General features: G+C 41.3%; 2 long non-coding RNA genes across 2 annotated transcripts in view; one reads left to right on the top strand and one right to left on the bottom strand.

Annotated features, from left to right (window-relative positions):
- The window catches only part of LOC102448637 (uncharacterized), a 113,695-nt gene extending 98,700 nt beyond the window's left edge, over window positions 1-14,995 (top strand). The window contains exon 3 of the long non-coding RNA XR_331612.4: window positions 14,690-14,995. This is a non-coding gene — a long non-coding RNA (uncharacterized LOC102448637). The remainder of the gene's footprint in view (window positions 1-14,689) is intronic.
- A 26-nt stretch (window positions 14,996-15,021) lies between these two features.
- The window catches only part of LOC142829053 (uncharacterized), an 86,437-nt gene continuing 84,585 nt past the window's right edge, over window positions 15,022-16,873 (bottom strand). Inside the window, exon 4 of the long non-coding RNA XR_012903253.1 lies at window positions 15,022-16,412. This is a non-coding gene — a long non-coding RNA (uncharacterized LOC142829053). The remainder of the gene's footprint in view (window positions 16,413-16,873) is intronic.

The following is a 16,873-nucleotide window of genomic DNA, read 5'->3' as shown; positions in this document are numbered from 1 at the left end:
CAAGCTTAAAAGAGAAAGAAAGTAATTGTTTCAATGAAACAAAAACTTGAAGCCTTACAAGGACTAGATAAAGGTGAAACTATGCAAACAGTGGTGACAGAATATGCGGCGGGGCGTTTTACTGTTGGCGATTAGAAGAGAAAAAGAAATGAAATTGAAAAATGGTGCCCCGATAGAGCTTCAAATGAAGGACTGAAAAAAGAGAGATGATGAAAAAATGTGAGTACAAAAAAGTGAGTGACACTTTTTTTTGTGTGATTCACACAGCAAAGGCAATACAGCATGCCAATAACTGGACCTATCGTACAAGAAAAAGCATTGGCATTTCACAACAAATTTAATGAAGGAGAAGCCGACTTTACAGCTAGAACAGGCTGGCTAGATCATTTTATATTCACAAAAGTTTTGTAAATTCTATTTTTGTTTGTTGAAATATTCTGGTTTTTTTTTTGTTAGAATTAGTAATAAATTGAGTTTATACATATTTGTATCCAGGTTTTTTATTAGCATTTCCTATTATCTGACATTTCTGCTATCCGACCATCCTCCAGTCCCGTTTAGGTCAGATAATCGAGACTCTACTGTACAGCTATTTAAATACATGCATCAGCAGTGCAGAAATGCCACTGTATACCAAGGTGAAATTTCTGGATTTTGTTGTTAGCCCCGAATGTGGCCTGACAAAGTTGAAAACACCTAACATTTGGGGAAAATGGCATGAGCTCTTTAACAATCACAGGTAACAAAATCCATAGTCTTGTTCTTTTTTTTAGATCTGTGCCTTAAGAGAGCACATCCTGCAATGCCACTCTGACAGTATGTAGTCACATGGCTCCATAGATAGAGTGAAAATTGGCTTAGAACACAGCCTGAATCACCAAAAACACTTCTGCAGACCTAGATATCCCATTAACAGGCTTCTTTCCAATTAGTAATCCAGTTTGGTTGGTGAGAACTGACAGGATTACAGTCTGATCTCATATGGCTGCAGCTTATTTATATTTTCCCTGTCACTAATGCACAGCATCCCACTTTTAGATAGTTCTACAATTTTATCAGGCATCTTACAGGAACTCAGAAATGAAAGGGCAATTAGTCACATGTCTATGGAGAAGCCAAAATTAATCTGAAATATCTGTAAGAGATATAGGTGGTTCTTACTTCATTTCCAGGCTAAATGGGATGTTGGGTCTAGTTTCAGATGGCAGTTTGTAATTTCTAATGCTCTTGGAAAAAATAGCAAGTTTCAGATGTCTTCATAATATTTTCCAGCACTGGAAATTATTGACTTGCAGAGCCTTGGAAGACAAACATTAACTAACCTCAGTTTAAACTACATTTCTGTAGCAAATGTGTTTTAATAGAGCAATTATTAAATCAGCACAAGTTTAACCACTGGTTACTTCAAAATAAATTCATAAAATTTCATTCTCTCTCAACATAGGTACTTTTCCATACTCAAAAGAACAATTCAAGCCAAAGTGGGGGGAAAGAGAGAACATCCCCTGTATACTGTGTCCTGAAGTATAATCTGTATTTTTATAACTCTGATTTCCAGCTCTTGCCAGGCACTGAGCTTCCCAGGTGACATTACATCTCATGCCTGTTAAGGACATTCATAACCTTGAGGAGCAAATGATAAATATGTGTGTTCTGTGGTAAAAAAAGTAGCTAGAGCCTGCATATTGCAGAGATGCTTCAATTTCCAGAGAAGGCGATAGGAACAAGAGATTCTCAGCACTACAGAAGATTGGGTCCCCAGGAGATGCTATCACAGCTAGCTTACTTGTTAATACTAGCAGATCCTGGTCCAAATTCATTGAATAGTAGGTGGGCTCAGGTTGGACAGATTTTTTTCAAATGAATGGAAAGGATCAGTGGTAGTTTACAACCAAACTTTTCAGGATAGACCCCACAAAGTATGACATTTGGGAATCTACTCTAAGGGTACGTCTACACTACAACGTTAATTGGAACTAACTTAGTTCGAATTAGTTAATTCGAACTAAGCTAATTCGAACTAACGGATCCAGACTAAAAAACTAATTAGCGTTTTGCTAATTCGAACTAGCATGTCCACATTAAGTGGACCCTGAAGCGGAGTTAAGGATGGCCGGAAGCGTGGAGATGCTGTCTCAGGCTAGCCAAGGGCTGTGCTTAAAGGGTCCTGACCCCCACCCCGGACAGACAGTTCTCAGGGGTTCCCCGCTTGCAAAGCAGTCCTGACTTGGAGTGCCCGGACTACCCACACTGGGCACATCACACCATTCAGCCATCAGCCCGACTGCACTTACCGCAGGCTGCCATCTGGGGAGAGGGAGCAATTGGGGGGCTGCAGGAGAGCTTCCATCCCCAGAAGCCCGCAGAGCCAGCCCAGTCCTCCCCATCGGGGGCTCGTACCCCTTTCCTCCCTCACCTCCTTCCACTTACCCTTCCCTAGCCCCCCTTCTTATTGATGTACAAAATAAAGGACAATTGTGTTAAAAAATGGAATCTGTCTTTATTGAACAAAACTGGGGGAGACTGGGAAAAGGAGGTGGGAGAGGGGAAGAGAGAGGCTGGGAGAGGGGAGGGCAACTACAATGATCAGGGGTTGGGAACAGGTCCCATATGAAGAGACACTAAAGAGACTGGTACTTTTCAGCTTAGAAAAGAGGAGATGGAGGGGGGACAGGATAGAGGTCTCTAAAAGCAGGAGTTGGGTGGAGACGGTGCATACAGAAAAGTTCTTCATGAGTTCCCATAAAGAAGGACTAGAGGACACCAAAGGAAAGAAATGGGTAGCAGGCTTCAAAGTAGTAACAGAAAGTTGTTCTTCACAAAGCAAAGAGTCAACCTGTGGAACTCCTTGCTGCAGGAGGCTGTGAAGGCTAGAACTAGAATAGAGTTTAAAGGGACATGATATCAAGTCATGGAGGTTGGGTCCATGGAATGCTATTAGCCAGGGGGTAGGAGTGGTGTCCCTGCCCAAGGTTTGTGGAAGGCTGGAGATGGATGGCACAAGACAAATGGCTTGGTCAGTCTTCGGTCCATCCCCTCCAGGGTCCCTAGGGTTGGCCACTGTCGGCAGACAGGCTACTGGGCTAGCTGGACCTTTGGTCTGACCCAGGACGGCCATTGTAAGCTCAGGGCTCAGGGTTGGGGGTCTCAGTGGACCACCTTGATTTTCATGCACACCTGCTCCTGGGTGGCCAGGCTGGCAGCTCTCCTGCCCTAGCCGGCCACTTTCCTGTGCCTAGTGCGGAGGTCGTGGACGAGGTCCACGATGTCTGCACTAGCCCAGGCGGGTGCCCGCCTCTTGCGGTCCCGGGCAAGCTCCCGGGAGCCGCCAGCCTGGTGCCGGGAAGAGAGGGAGGGCTGGGGGGCATCGAGTGAGTGGCTCGAGCCGTGCCAGGTGCAGGGTCTGCTGGCTGGGAGCTGGCAGGCTTGCACCTGGCATGGGCACCGTAACCAGCCTGTGCCCCTTTAAGGGGGCCGGGGCCGGGAGGGGGGCAGTAGAGTTTCCCTGGTGTTTGCCAGAGTGGCCACCAGGGAAACCTGGGGAGGGCTAGCCTCCCACTAGTTCGAATTAAAGGGCTACACACCCCTTAATTCAAACTAGTAAGTTCGAACTAGGCTTAATCCTCGTGGAATGAGGATTACCTAGTTCGAACTAAGCGCTCCGTTAGTTCGAATTAAATTCGAACTAACGGAGCGCTAGTGTAGCGCCTATGAAAATTAGAACTAACGTCTGTTAGTTCGAACTAACTTTGTAGTGAAGACATACCCTAAGTGCCTGATTATACCCAGAGTTCAAACATCCAAATGAAACTACTGGTAGAAATAACAGTGTAGAACCTGCATATATATTTTCACTACCAAACTGCAGGCACACAAAAGACCTAGTTATCCAAAGGATCATGTCTCGGATAGCAAACAAGTATTTGCAAAGCTATAGTTCAGAGTAGTAGCGAAGTAAACAGTTCTAAAGCAAGATATCAATGATCCTTCTAGTCTATCCATCCAAGATCATTACATGGCCACTGTTAAGATAGTATCTCAAAGTCTTTTCTCTTCATAATGCTCCTGGAGATAAGGATGTGCTATTATCCACTTAGCCAATGGGGATCTGAGATATTGCTGCTTTTCCTTCATTATATCTTTAATGGGTATCTTTCAGAGGTCCTTCAAGTTGTAGCGATGTTAAAGGAAATCCATATGAAAGCAGTGGGATTAATGGAATTTCTGATTCTGATAATGAGACCTGAAGCTGCTAAACCATTACGCACTGAACAAGTGGAAGAAAAGAGAAAACTCTGAGATAGAAGCTTAGAAAATCTAAATGCAATAGATGATCAGAGCACATCTCTGGAACTTATTTAAGGATTCTGATACTATGACAGGTTGGATGGGGGAGGATGCTTCAGAATGGCTAAGTTCAAGGTTGTCTGTCAGCCCCACTAGGCAGTGCATATAGCTTTCTTCAACAAACACATTCCAGTCAGCTCTATTTCATGCAATTACTGTTATAACAGAGTGGTGATTATATTGGAATTTCAAAAATGCCTTCTAGGCTCCCAACACACACAAAGGAGTATCTCCTAAGGTTGGAGTATTAAGTGAATGGGGATACTTATTCCCTCCAAAGACATGCAAGGCCAAATCCTGACATAAGTCTTAAAGTAGTGCCAGAAAAAGAATCATGACTGAATTTTATGGGGTGAATCCACCTATATGACCCATAGAGTTGATTTAGTGGGACAGCCCTTTGATTCATATTTGAAGATGCCAAACATTGAGCAATTAGTGTGTGTATCTGACCTTCACTAAGAAGTTGCATTTTTGAGAGGAATACTTTGGTAGTTTGTGGGTGTATGAATTCTGGTTTTCTAGTGATGACAAGCACATAGGAGATAATATATCACTAAGTGCTCTTTATCAGTTTTTGCATCTGATTTTTAAAAAATAAAGTTCTTCTGGAAGCTGTTGTTGTCCAGACATTTCACTGAACACTGTTAAAGTTAAAAGACACAAAGAATTCCTACAATCAATGTAACAAAGTGTACTAATCTGTACTGAGTATACAGTTTGATTCAGTTATTAAATTTCTGACCTATAGCCACAGCGTTGAATTTTTCATAAACATTTTCAACCATTGTGGAGAAAAAAGACTACCCAAGACTTCAGCTGCCACTTAAATGTGAGCTTAGATATGGATTTTATCCCTTCACAGCCTAGTGTTGTAAAATAAGTCTTCTGTATTATGACAGTTGTCCCACGTTGTGTCTATTCACTTTCATTCTCTTATAAGCTTCCAAACTATTCCAGGTTTACATTTAAAAAGCAAAGTTTATGGAAAAAATATTCTAACACTGGTTATTGCAGTGCAGGGAAGCTTTTAACTATTGAAGTCTCAACTTTCAAAAGGTACCAGATTCACAAGAGATCATAATCCCTATGTAGGCACATACAGGCAGTCCCCGGGTTACGTACAAGATAGGGACTGTAGGTTTGTTCTTAGGTTGAATCTGTATGTAAGTAGGAACTGGTCCAGATTCAGCCGCTGCTGAAACTGATCAGTTTCAACAGCGGCTGAATCTGGACGCCAGTTCTGACTTACATACAGATTCAACTTAAGAACCCCATGCATCCCCAAGTCAGCTGCTGCTGAAACTGATCAGCGGCTGATTCCAGGAAGCCCGGGGCAGAGGCTTTCTGTAGTCAGCCACTGGTCAGTTTCAGCAGCTACTGCACCAACCCAGCAGCATCCAAGCTGCTCTGCCCCAGGCATCCTGATTCAGCCGCTGCTGAAACTGACCAGCAGTGGCTGAATCAGGATGCCTGGGGCAGAGCAGCTGGGGTGCTGCCGGGTTGGTCCAGTAGTGCCCAGAGCGGCGCTACAGGACCAACCAGCAGCGCCCCAGCTGCTGTACCACAGGTGTCCAGAGCAAATCCGCGGAGCACGGGGGCAGCGGGACAGCCCAGACGCGTCTGGGCTGTCCGCTGCCTGCGTGTTCCACGGCTTTGCTCCCTGTCCCCCTGGTCTGCAGACCAGGGAGACGGGGAGCAAAGCAGAGCAAAGCCAAGGAGCACGCGGGCAGCGGACAGCCCAGACACGTCTGGGCTGTCCGCTGCCCGCGTGCTCCGCCGCTTTGCTTCCTCTCCCTGGTCTGCCCCGCGTAACTCAGGGACTGCTTGTAATTGAAACAATCAGCACTCAATAGTTCCCACTGAGAACAATGGGAGCTGTTGGATATCCCAGCTATATCATCTATGCTCAGTTTAATCTAGCTAGCACAATGTTGCAGCACATGCTGGGAACCAACATATATACCTGGGACCTCTTAAGACCTTTGTACTCATCTGAAGAAATGGGTTGTACCCACAAAAGCTCATACCACCATCTATATGTTTTGTTAGTCTCTAAAGTGCTGAAACACCATTCTTTGTTTTTTTTAAGTTTCATCACTATTGTTATTAAAGCACAGGTGTGCTGACCCATGCTACAACTCCATCCTTGTTGGCAGTGTAGTCATATCAATAGGTATGGGTGTGAACTGACTCTCATTGAAGTCAATGCCAAAGTTCTGGTTATCATCAGCTGAAACTGGACTTGACTCACATTATCTTCCTAACACAACTCTACTGCACCTCAGCAGAATGCTGGCCTTGTTTTTGGTTAACTATATGTTTTCAGTGTTTTTGTTTGCTTCTTTTTTGTTAAGGCTTACAGAGACCTTTGGGCCTAGGTATGTATATATTGAAGTTATTATGAAGTATAAGAGTCGTGCTTTCTAAAACACCTGGTTTTACTGTTACGTCCTGAAAAAGCCAGAATACACTCGCTTCCTCCCCCACTGTAAAAAAAAATTGATTGGTTGTCACTTTGAAAATGTACAAGACAATGGCTTTTTCTACAGGTCTTTCCTGGCCTACCCTCACCCTAACTATTATCTTCCTTATTGTATCAGGCTGTTAGTTCCTCCCTATGCTTTGCCACTGATGCCAGCCTTCATCACTCACTTGTTAGGCTTTCAAACAATAATCATGCTTTCTCCCAGACCCCTCCCTGAATGAATGGGTGGACACTGTCCTAAGCATCTACAGAGCCATCTCGTTGTTTCCTTAAATCTTTCCTTTGCAATGTTTTGGTCAGTGGATATGCTCTGAACTCTGTATCTTGCTGGGCGTTCCCACCTCCGACTTGCCACCCATCCCACTCCCTCTTCTTCTCCCCCCCCCCCCCGTCTCTTTGCCCTCCTCCTGATTGTGGAATCCATCTATTGTTTCTTGACTTCTGTTTAGCCTGTAATCTCCTTTGGACCAGGATGGAGTATATATAGACCCTAGCACAAGAAAATCTTAAGTTATCATGTGGTAGCACATAGGTCCACTTCAATAAAAATAGGTAATATATTTTCCTGTATTTAGTCTGTCCTAGAAAGATTAGAGTCATATTCTACTTGCTGTCTGCATGCAGAACTCTCACCATACAAAGTTCTCTGTGAAGATCAAGTATATGGGCCTTAGCAACACCCTATTTTTCTACCACAGAACTAGAGTATCGTATTCTTACTCTTACCATACTCCACAAGGAGTCCCTATTCATTGTGATGGAGTGTGGGGGAGGGGTTACATCTATAGATATGAAATTAATAAATACAGCTATGGACCTCCTCACTCTTAGTTGGACAGATTCTAACACAGAGACCTGAGGAATGCTTCCTGGATTATGCTAACTCCATATTCAAGTAGTCAATCACACCTGGCAGTGATATTAAAGCACACTGTTATCAGTACCCATGCCAATTTCAAATACACTGTGTTTAAATACATAAGCACATTGCGTTCAGGCACACAACTTTGTGAATCCAGCACTACTCCTGTTTTTTTGTTCATGCTAGTTTTCTAGGACACGTAAATTCAAGGTCAAATAGGTCTCAGCATAAACAAATTACTGGATACATATATGTACAATTAATAAAAAGTAGGTAAAATGAAGACAGAGTCACCAGGTAGGCCAGGAGTCCAGTGTTTGGGCTAAACGTCTCAGACTATCAACCCTAGTTAGTGGGGAAGGATTATGAGTTTTCCATGTGAGTGCTGTCCCTTGATCTTGTTCAGATGATCCAACGCACCATCCTTCAGCTAGTGTCTGAGGAACCTTGGTCTCCTTCCACCTGTGTGAAGAGAGAAAACTTTTCTTTCCCGACCACATCCTCCATTCTCTATTTCCAGGTGAAAAGTTTCCTTCTAAACTATATTAGCTAGAATAGTGTACATTATGTGATTGACTGCAAAAATGGATGGGTTAACTAAATACTCCCCACACTCACTTGCCAGGGAAAGTTCCCTGCTGTCTGTGGGCAAGTGGGATTCATAATGCTTGGAACAAATGTTTATAGAAATCCAAGACTTTACAGCTATTTGGCAGGCTGGGTGCACACAAACACCATCTATTAGGTTTGAGAAATCAAACCAGAGATAGTGTGGGAGATTATATGGAAAGCAGACTGATGTTTAATGCCTGTGTCCCAGAGTTCAAGCAGTAATACAAAACGGATGACTGCAAGAGAAGAGCTGCTTTATTTGATTTTTTCCCCTTTTGATTGCACATTGACATTTTTCACAATAACTTACATCATTTCAGGACTGTTTACCTCCATCCATGCAAAACCCATCCTTTTATTTATTTTACCAAGTTTAAAAAAACATTGTATTTGTAGAGTTTCATTTAAAATAAACCCAAATGTGCTAGATGGGATCTAATGAATACCATGGCTCTTTAACCTCGGGTCATAATACTTTAGAGAGCAAGCAAATTCTCACTTTGTCAAAAGTCTGTTGGCAAATGTCTCACAATTAATTAGACTTCCAGGATAGTCATGTTCTTTTCAGACACATTTGTCTTTTTGATTTAATGAATGGGAGTTTAAGTGCTCCATTTCCTCTAGCAAAACCTTTAGCTCATCTATGGAGCATGTTCTTTACAGGCACAGAATATGTCTACACTGCAATTAAAAACCTGCAGCTGGCCCATGCTATTTGATCCAGCTTGGTGGAGCTCAGGCTAAGGAGCTGTTTAATGGCTGTGTAACCATTTGGGATTGGGCTGTAGACCGTACATTCGAATCCTCCCAACCTAGCTCTAGCCTGAGTCTAAACATTCACACCGTAATTAAACTGTCCCTTATCCTCAGCCCTGGGAACTGAGTCAGCTGGCACAGGCAAACTTTGGGGGTTTAATTGCAGTTCAGACATACCTTAGGGCAGTGTTCTTAGGCAATGTCTACATTTCCACTGTAAATTGACCTAAATTACCCAACTCCAGCTACTTGAATAACGTAGCTGGAGTTGATGTACCTTAGGTTGACTTACTGCTGTGTCTATGCCATGCTGGGTCTACAGGAAACATTCTCCTGTTGACTAACTTAGGCCAGGTCCACACTAAAGGAAAAGGTCAAATCAAGATATGCAACCCCAGCTATGTTAATTATGCAAATACTCCTGTTGTCTTCCCTTGCTCCTCACAGGAGCAGGACTGGGGCTTCCTCTGAGTTTGATTTAGTGGGTTTTAACTAAATCAAACTCTGGAAGATCAATTGCAGCAGCGTCACTCTTCTGCTGAATGAAGAAATGGCCTTACTCTTCTCACTTGGATTAGCATACTGGGGTCAACTAGAGAGAGATCTGTGGTCAATTTGGTGAGTCTTCACTCCACCCACTAAATTGAACCCCCCCATGCATTGATCCCCAGAGCATCAATCCAGCTCTAGTATAGATGTAGGCTTTGATTGCAGCTTGCAAGTTGCAGGTGCCTTTTTCTATTTGCAGCATGTAATATTGAAACACTGTTGTGATTTAATTATTAATCAAGCTAATTTATTAACCAGTCAGGATGCTTGTACTATGTTATTAACCAATTAATGTATCAGCATTCACTAAGTTGTTAACTTATTTGCGGTGAGAGTTTTTTTTATATATATATATATATATATATATATATATATATATATATATATATATATATATATATATAATTTCTCCTGTCATACTGCATACTGTTTAAATATGAATAATAAATGAAACAGTAAATTCACGCACCCGGGGCTCTTTTGGGTAATATTGGCTGTTAAGCTGGCTCCTGAACCAGTGAGTTCTGAGTATCACGGCCTTAGGGTATATCTATCCTGCAATCAAAGATGAGATTGCAGTGTGCACAGATGTGCCCAAACTCATTTAGATCTGACAGTTTGGAACAGCAGTAAAACCATGGACTATCTGCTTAAGTCGATACCGAGGATGCCAGGTGGGCTTGTTAAACTGCTGCCAACCAGGTTGCTGAAGTTTCACTGCTTTTGTTTTTCAAGGGGGCTAAATCAAACATAACTCAGGTATGTCAGCTGTTCTCTCTCACCAACAGAAGTTAGTACAATAACAATAAAATATATTGCTTCACCTACCTCGTCACTCAGCTTCGTCTACACACCACTGATTACATAGTAACCCCATTCTACCAACATTTCTGAACATAATTGGCTCTTATTTTACATTAAAAGAGTGTGTTGATTTAAATAGATTTTAAAGCTGATCTAATTAAACCAATGCAAAAGTTGAAAGTAGGTGTAAAAATCATCTTCATTGAACTCTGTTATTTACAAATGCAAGCTAAACCAAAGACTTAAACTGGTTTAAGTAAGTCTACATTAGGTATTTTCACTGGTTTAACTGGATAGATTTTAAAAACTATTTAGTTAAAGAAATGAGACTTTTCTAGTGGAAGCAAAGTTTAATTTTGCTCCTGTGAGTCAACAAATTCAAATCCACAGAACTATTCACAGCAATAAGTATAATGCTTGGTAGTGAGCATATGCAGCACTGGGCACTTGAACAAATATAATGGGTGGAGCACATGCTTACACTCAGTTAAAATTGGCCAAGGGTTTTTCCATTCCAAAGAGCTTTTTAAAAAGTCATTTATAGCTTTCTCAAATCTTCGTATTTCATGTTAAAATTTACCACATATGAGATCTAGACGTTGGAGAGGGTTTCTTGGGAAGGGGTATAGTGTGAGGGTGAAAGTTTAATCAGAAATGTTTCAGCTGTTTTAGTACAAAGAAAATATAAAATATATTTATCTTGAAGGAAAGTTTTTAATGTACAGTTTTTGGAATGGCACAAATGGTGTAACTGTTTCATAGAACCTTGAAATGTAGTTATGCCTTTCAGTGGTCTGGCAAAATCCATTTTTGATTTGACAATAATCAAGGGTTTAAATACCTCTTAGACACTGGTACCAATTTTGTTATAACGTCAATAATAATGAACTTAGCTCTCTTGATACTGGGGGATATATATATGATTAAACTGAATGGAATTTCCCATTCATGGCAAGGTTCACACTGAACATGTTTCAGTGGGGTTGGGAACAGAAGGTGGTGAGGCTCTCCACCAATAGGAGATGTATGTGACCAGCACGTTATTTGGGTATCCAAATATGGGGCTAGATGCCTAATGTTAGGCAGATTTAACATTTTGACCTAGCTAATTCCACTCCCATCCCCATTAAAAAAGAAACTATTTCCCCTACCCCTTTACTGTCTCTGAACTCAGTGAGAATCTTTCACTCAAAAATGGGGCATCAGAAATTATCAATTCCATAACAAGCACTATGGATAACTGTCAACAGTTGGCTAATGCCTGGGCATTTCTTTATATTTGAATTGGGAAAGGTTCAGAAATGGGTAACAAAAGTGATTAGGCATATGGAACTACATCCATATTAGGTGAGATTAATAAGACTGGGGCTTTCCAGTTTGGAAAAGAGATTACTAAGCAGGAATATGAGTGTCTACACAAGAGTTATTTACTCCTTCTCATAATACAAGAATTAGGGGTCACCAAATGAAATTAATAGGCATCAGGTTTAAAACAAAAAAAAATGAAGTATTTTTTTTTCATACAATGCCGTCAGCCTGTGGGATTCCTTGCCGGAAGATGTTATGAGGGCCAAGAACAGGGTTCAAAAAAGAATTAGATAAATTCATGAAGAAAAGGTCCATCAGTGGTTCTTAGCTGGAATAAGCAAGGATGTTGTCTATAGCGTCTGTTTGCTGGAAGCTGGGAATGGGTGACAGGGAATGGATCACTTGATAATTACTTGTTCAGTTCATTCCCCCTGGAGTACCTGACACTGGCCACTGTTGGAAGACAGGATGCTGGGCTAGATTAGGCCTTTGGTCTGACCCAGTTTGGCTGTTTTATGTCCTTATGGTCCTCTCTATGCAAGACTGATCAGCAATCCCTCCCCAAATGTGGGTTAAATGGCCTGCTATTATGTCCAAACGAAGCTGAAATCTAGTTTTGTAGATATACATAGTTTTAGATGTTCCATTACTGATTAATCTTCAGAGTGTGAGAAAACTGCTTTATTTGTGGCTAGATGATGGGAAATACATTAAAGCTTACATTAGTGAGAGGCAATGTTTTTTCCCTTAATCTTTTCAATTATACTTATTTTCCTCCAGGTGTGATAGCTTTTCCTGCTTACCTCCCATTCAGTTTCTTATACATCCTGATTATATTTCATCAGCTACTGGAGTGAATTGAATTTTTGAATAATTGCTTATAGAATTGTTCAAGTTCTATACATTAGGTGGTACAAATTAAGGCATAAAAAGAGTATTCGTTTAAAAAAGTGATTCTACTGACTTTGTATAAGCCATAGGTGGGGTTTTTAATATGTGCCAAGCTTAACTATCATTTTTCTTGCTCTTAGCATGGATCTGTCAAGACAGAGTAAAAATAAACTCTGCAGTAAGGAGTTTTTGAGAACTCCTGTGTTTTACACCTTTTTAATATTTCCATCTAAAGCCAGACATTCCATGGTGCTCTGCCAGCATGTAATTTCCTTAAAAGTAAAAGGCCAGTTTAAGTGATAATTTCTTCAAAATGAAACCATCGTTTTATATTGTGGGAATGATTTTTGGTTTCTCACTAAACCCTGTCAACTCTTAATTACTGGAAAAGGCTAGAAGATTTATAAACAAAAGCTGCATCTGCTTCTTAGCAGTTTGTCATGTCTTTTAAACAGCTTCAGGCTTTCTTCTGCACAACATCTGTAAAGTTCATTTGGAGAGCCTATTACAAGAGTAAAAGAATAGAAGGTATTTTTCAGAGTCATTGTTTATTTGCCGATTGTCCAGTGCAACCGTGTGCAATATGTATACAGATATACTACCCTGATTGTATACCAATCCAAGAAAATATGATTGTTTAACAAAACATTTATATCAAGATCCATTTATCGTATGTTGAAGGATTTCTTTTGTCTCAGTGTCAATGAAAAATTGGTAGCTGGTGAAGTTAATGTATCCCAGAATAACAATATGCTTTGCATGTGTGTGACTTCAAGCAGGGAGGCATTTTTTGAGGGTGGGGCGGGGTAAGTTATAGTAGCTTAATGAAGAGAAACCTGCATTCAAATGGATGGCACTTCTCCATCTATATGTAATGAGATAACTTTGGAATGTTTCATTGATTAAACCCAAGATTTCTGGGGCTGTGCTGAGCACTATTGGGTCAAAACTCCATTGATTATGGTGAAAAATAGAAACCCAGAGGTATGGGGTACAGTAGCTACATAAGCTGCTCTCTCTCATTGGGTCAAAGGGCAGCCTAGAGAAGCAACACAGCTAAACAAAAAGCATTATTTGCAAAGAATCTTTTTTGAGGGGCGGGGAGGTCTTATTTATAGGACAGGTTGCCTCCCATATCATGTCTTGCCCTGTCTTCAAGCATTTTGTGCTGGTCGCTGTCCACAGCAGGATACTGAACTAAATGGACCACTGATTGATCCAGCCTGGCAATTTCTATGTAGAATTCTTCTGTCCTCATTGAATGAGCAACAGGATTTCAGTTAGTGCTAGAATCATGCAACTTGCATAAAAGATAAATGATTGATTCCAAGGCAGCGTGGTACAGGTTGGCTGGGGAGGTGAAGTTATCCCCATCAGCCTAGGGCCAGGGTAAGATGCTGAAATTGCTGCCACAGCCCCTCTGTGCCAGTTGAACAGGCAACGCGGTCCACCAGATCTGCAGCTACTCCTTTTACCCATCCCCAGACAGCTGCTAATGTGCCAGCCTATTTAAGGACTGAGATGCTTCCCACATTGCATAAACACAGGGGCGGCCCTTCCATATAGGCAAACTAAGCGGTCGCCTAGGGCACCAAGTTAAATAGGGCGCCACGTGGTGGCGCAATATCGTTGAGGGGTTTGGAGGTGGGGGCGCCGATTGCATGGTTCTCCTAGGGCGCCAGTTGCTGGCAGCTAGTCTAGGGCCACCCCTGCTTAAGCACCCCCCCCCCCCACACACACACAGCCCTTATGTGGCACTAAAATAGTGCAGGGGCACCTTAAGCCAGTGTATTAATTGAGGTGCCTTTTACTCTTAAATAGGAACCTTAGTATATTTATAATGTGGATGGCATAGACTGACTTTAATCATTCTTCACAGTATCAGAGTCATTCCATTACAGATAGCCTGTCCATCCTTATTCTCCTTAACCTGGGGTTAAATGATCTACGAGGCTTTGTACAAGGACTCTGCACTGAGTGAATGCCATTCAAAGTGCACAACAAAGCCACGCCTATAGGATAAAGAGACGACTGTCTCCGTTCTAATATTACCCCTTTCTTTTTCTTCATAGTAGAACTGAAGAGGACTCCACTCCCTGAAGGATTCTAAAGCCACGCCTTGTAGTAAGAAGCATGGTTCTTGGAGCCAAAATGCTCACATTAACAAACTGGGCTTTGAAGCTGATGTTTTATTAAGTTTCTAAGAGACAATGTCCCTTTCTGCAACTAAAAGAAATATGAATGAACTTCTTGTGTGTTTGCTGGGGGTTAAGCCAATATCCTGGCCTGCACAAAGGCCAAGTGTATCCACCATCTTAGTCAAAACTCAGTCAGGAAGCCAACAATGTTTTATCCTGTAGCTCAACTCAACTGGGCAGGAAAACTTCATGTGACCTGTATCCAGAAAGCTACAAGTCCTTTGATGAAATGATTTATTGACAATGACCCTGATTGTCTGGCTGATATTTGGTTCCTGGTGGAGGCCAGTGAATGGAGAGAACAAAGGTAGCTTTAAGCCATTCTTTTCATTTACCAGATTCTAGGTCCTGCCTGAGACTTGTTTAGTTCACAGTATAGATTACAGAAGAGAAGGGGCAGTGTTTGCAATCAGGTATAGACAATCAAGAGCTCAGGTCTTGAGATACTGAACAATTTTCAACCAAAATTTTACTTCTAAAAAATGCTGTTTGTCAGATTCCAAACAGCTTTAACAAAACATTTTGCTTTATGGTAAACTTTCAGATAATTTTTAGTGAGAAAATTCAAGCCTTGGATAAAACTCCAAGTTTCCATGAGAACATTTTCAACATTACTTTGTTCTAGTTTTGTTTCCATGAAAAGTCAGCCAGACTTTTCAGCCAGCTCCAGATAGCTCTTCAGGTGTAGGTTCTGTCTGCCACAAAAATTCTTTTACAAGGTATTTACATAGCTTAGCTAACCATAACTTAATTTCGTTATTTCATTTAAGGATAGCTTTGAAGTAATTTTTGTTTTTAACATACATTTTCAAAAGCCTAAATCTGAATTTCTCTTCTGGGATTTTTGATCTCAGTCACTTTAAGAGTGCACTGAGGAAAGCAGAACATGACCAAAGGACAGAGGGTTATATCAGAGATCTGAAGGTCATGGTAATGGAGTGGGAGAGACTGAAATGGAGGTTTAGAAGGGGATCCAAAATCCTGTTAGAATATAAAGATTGAATCCAAAGATGAACCCTAAGTTAAGATGTTCCCTTCTTAGTACCCACTATTGATAGCTATAGAATAAATAGAAATCTTTTATTGCTTCATAACCAATAGCTGGAATGGGTAGCATGTTTTTGGTCCATTATTTTAACATTTGCTCCTGGATTGAATATAGAATACTCTATCTTGAGTGTCCATCAGTGATTTAAAAACAAAGAACAATTCTCAAGTAAGCCAGGGATTTTATAGTAGCCCATTACCTTATTTAAAAAGCAAAATAAGGAAGCAATAAAAACCTAGTATATGGCCATATGAAAGCTATACTAAATTGGCTAGACAAATTCCATTTATCAGCAAGATGATAGAGATGGAAGTGAAGTGGTAAAGAGATAAATTGTAAATTACTTTTTACTAGTGGTTATGCTTAGAGCTGTTCTGTGGAGCTCAGATCAGATCTTCAAAACTGTTACTATAATCCACTGAGCTTTGCTCCATTGCGCAGCCTCACCTGAAGCAGCTGGATTCCATTCCTTTATCAGTCTTTCTTGAGCGGAGCAGATTATAAAAGCGACAGCTTGAAATCATACAGATAAAGCACTAGCTGAAGAGGCTGGAATGATAAGAAAAGTCTTTGCCAGTGGAGGCAATCCAAGATTTATTTGAAACTATAAACATTTTACAAAGATACATCATGCATAAAAGGAGAAACCCTTATGTGGCAGAATCCATGTCAGTTTTCTGCAGAGAACAAAGACTAAAAAGCCCAAAATGCTTTATACACGCTGGCTGTGTCTACACTGGGCCACTTATTCCAGAAAATCAGCCGCTTTTCCGGAATAAGCTGCGAGCTGTCTACACTGGCCCTTGAATTTCCGGAAAAGCAACAATGCTTTACTGTACAAAATCAGCCGCTATTCCGGAAAAACTATTCTGCTCCCGCTCAGGCATAAGTCCTTATTCTGGAACACTGTTCCGGAAAAGGGCCAGTGTAGACAGCCCAGTAGTCTTTTCCGGAAAAAAGCTCCGATCGCGAAAATGGCGATCGGGGCTCTTTTCCGGAATAGCGCGTCT

The sequence above is a fragment of the Pelodiscus sinensis genome, chromosome 1, assembly GCF_049634645.1.
Source record: "Pelodiscus sinensis isolate JC-2024 chromosome 1, ASM4963464v1, whole genome shotgun sequence".
Lineage (NCBI taxonomy): Eukaryota > Metazoa > Chordata > Testudines > Trionychidae > Pelodiscus > Pelodiscus sinensis.
This window is presented reverse-complemented; position numbering and strand designations above follow the sequence as displayed.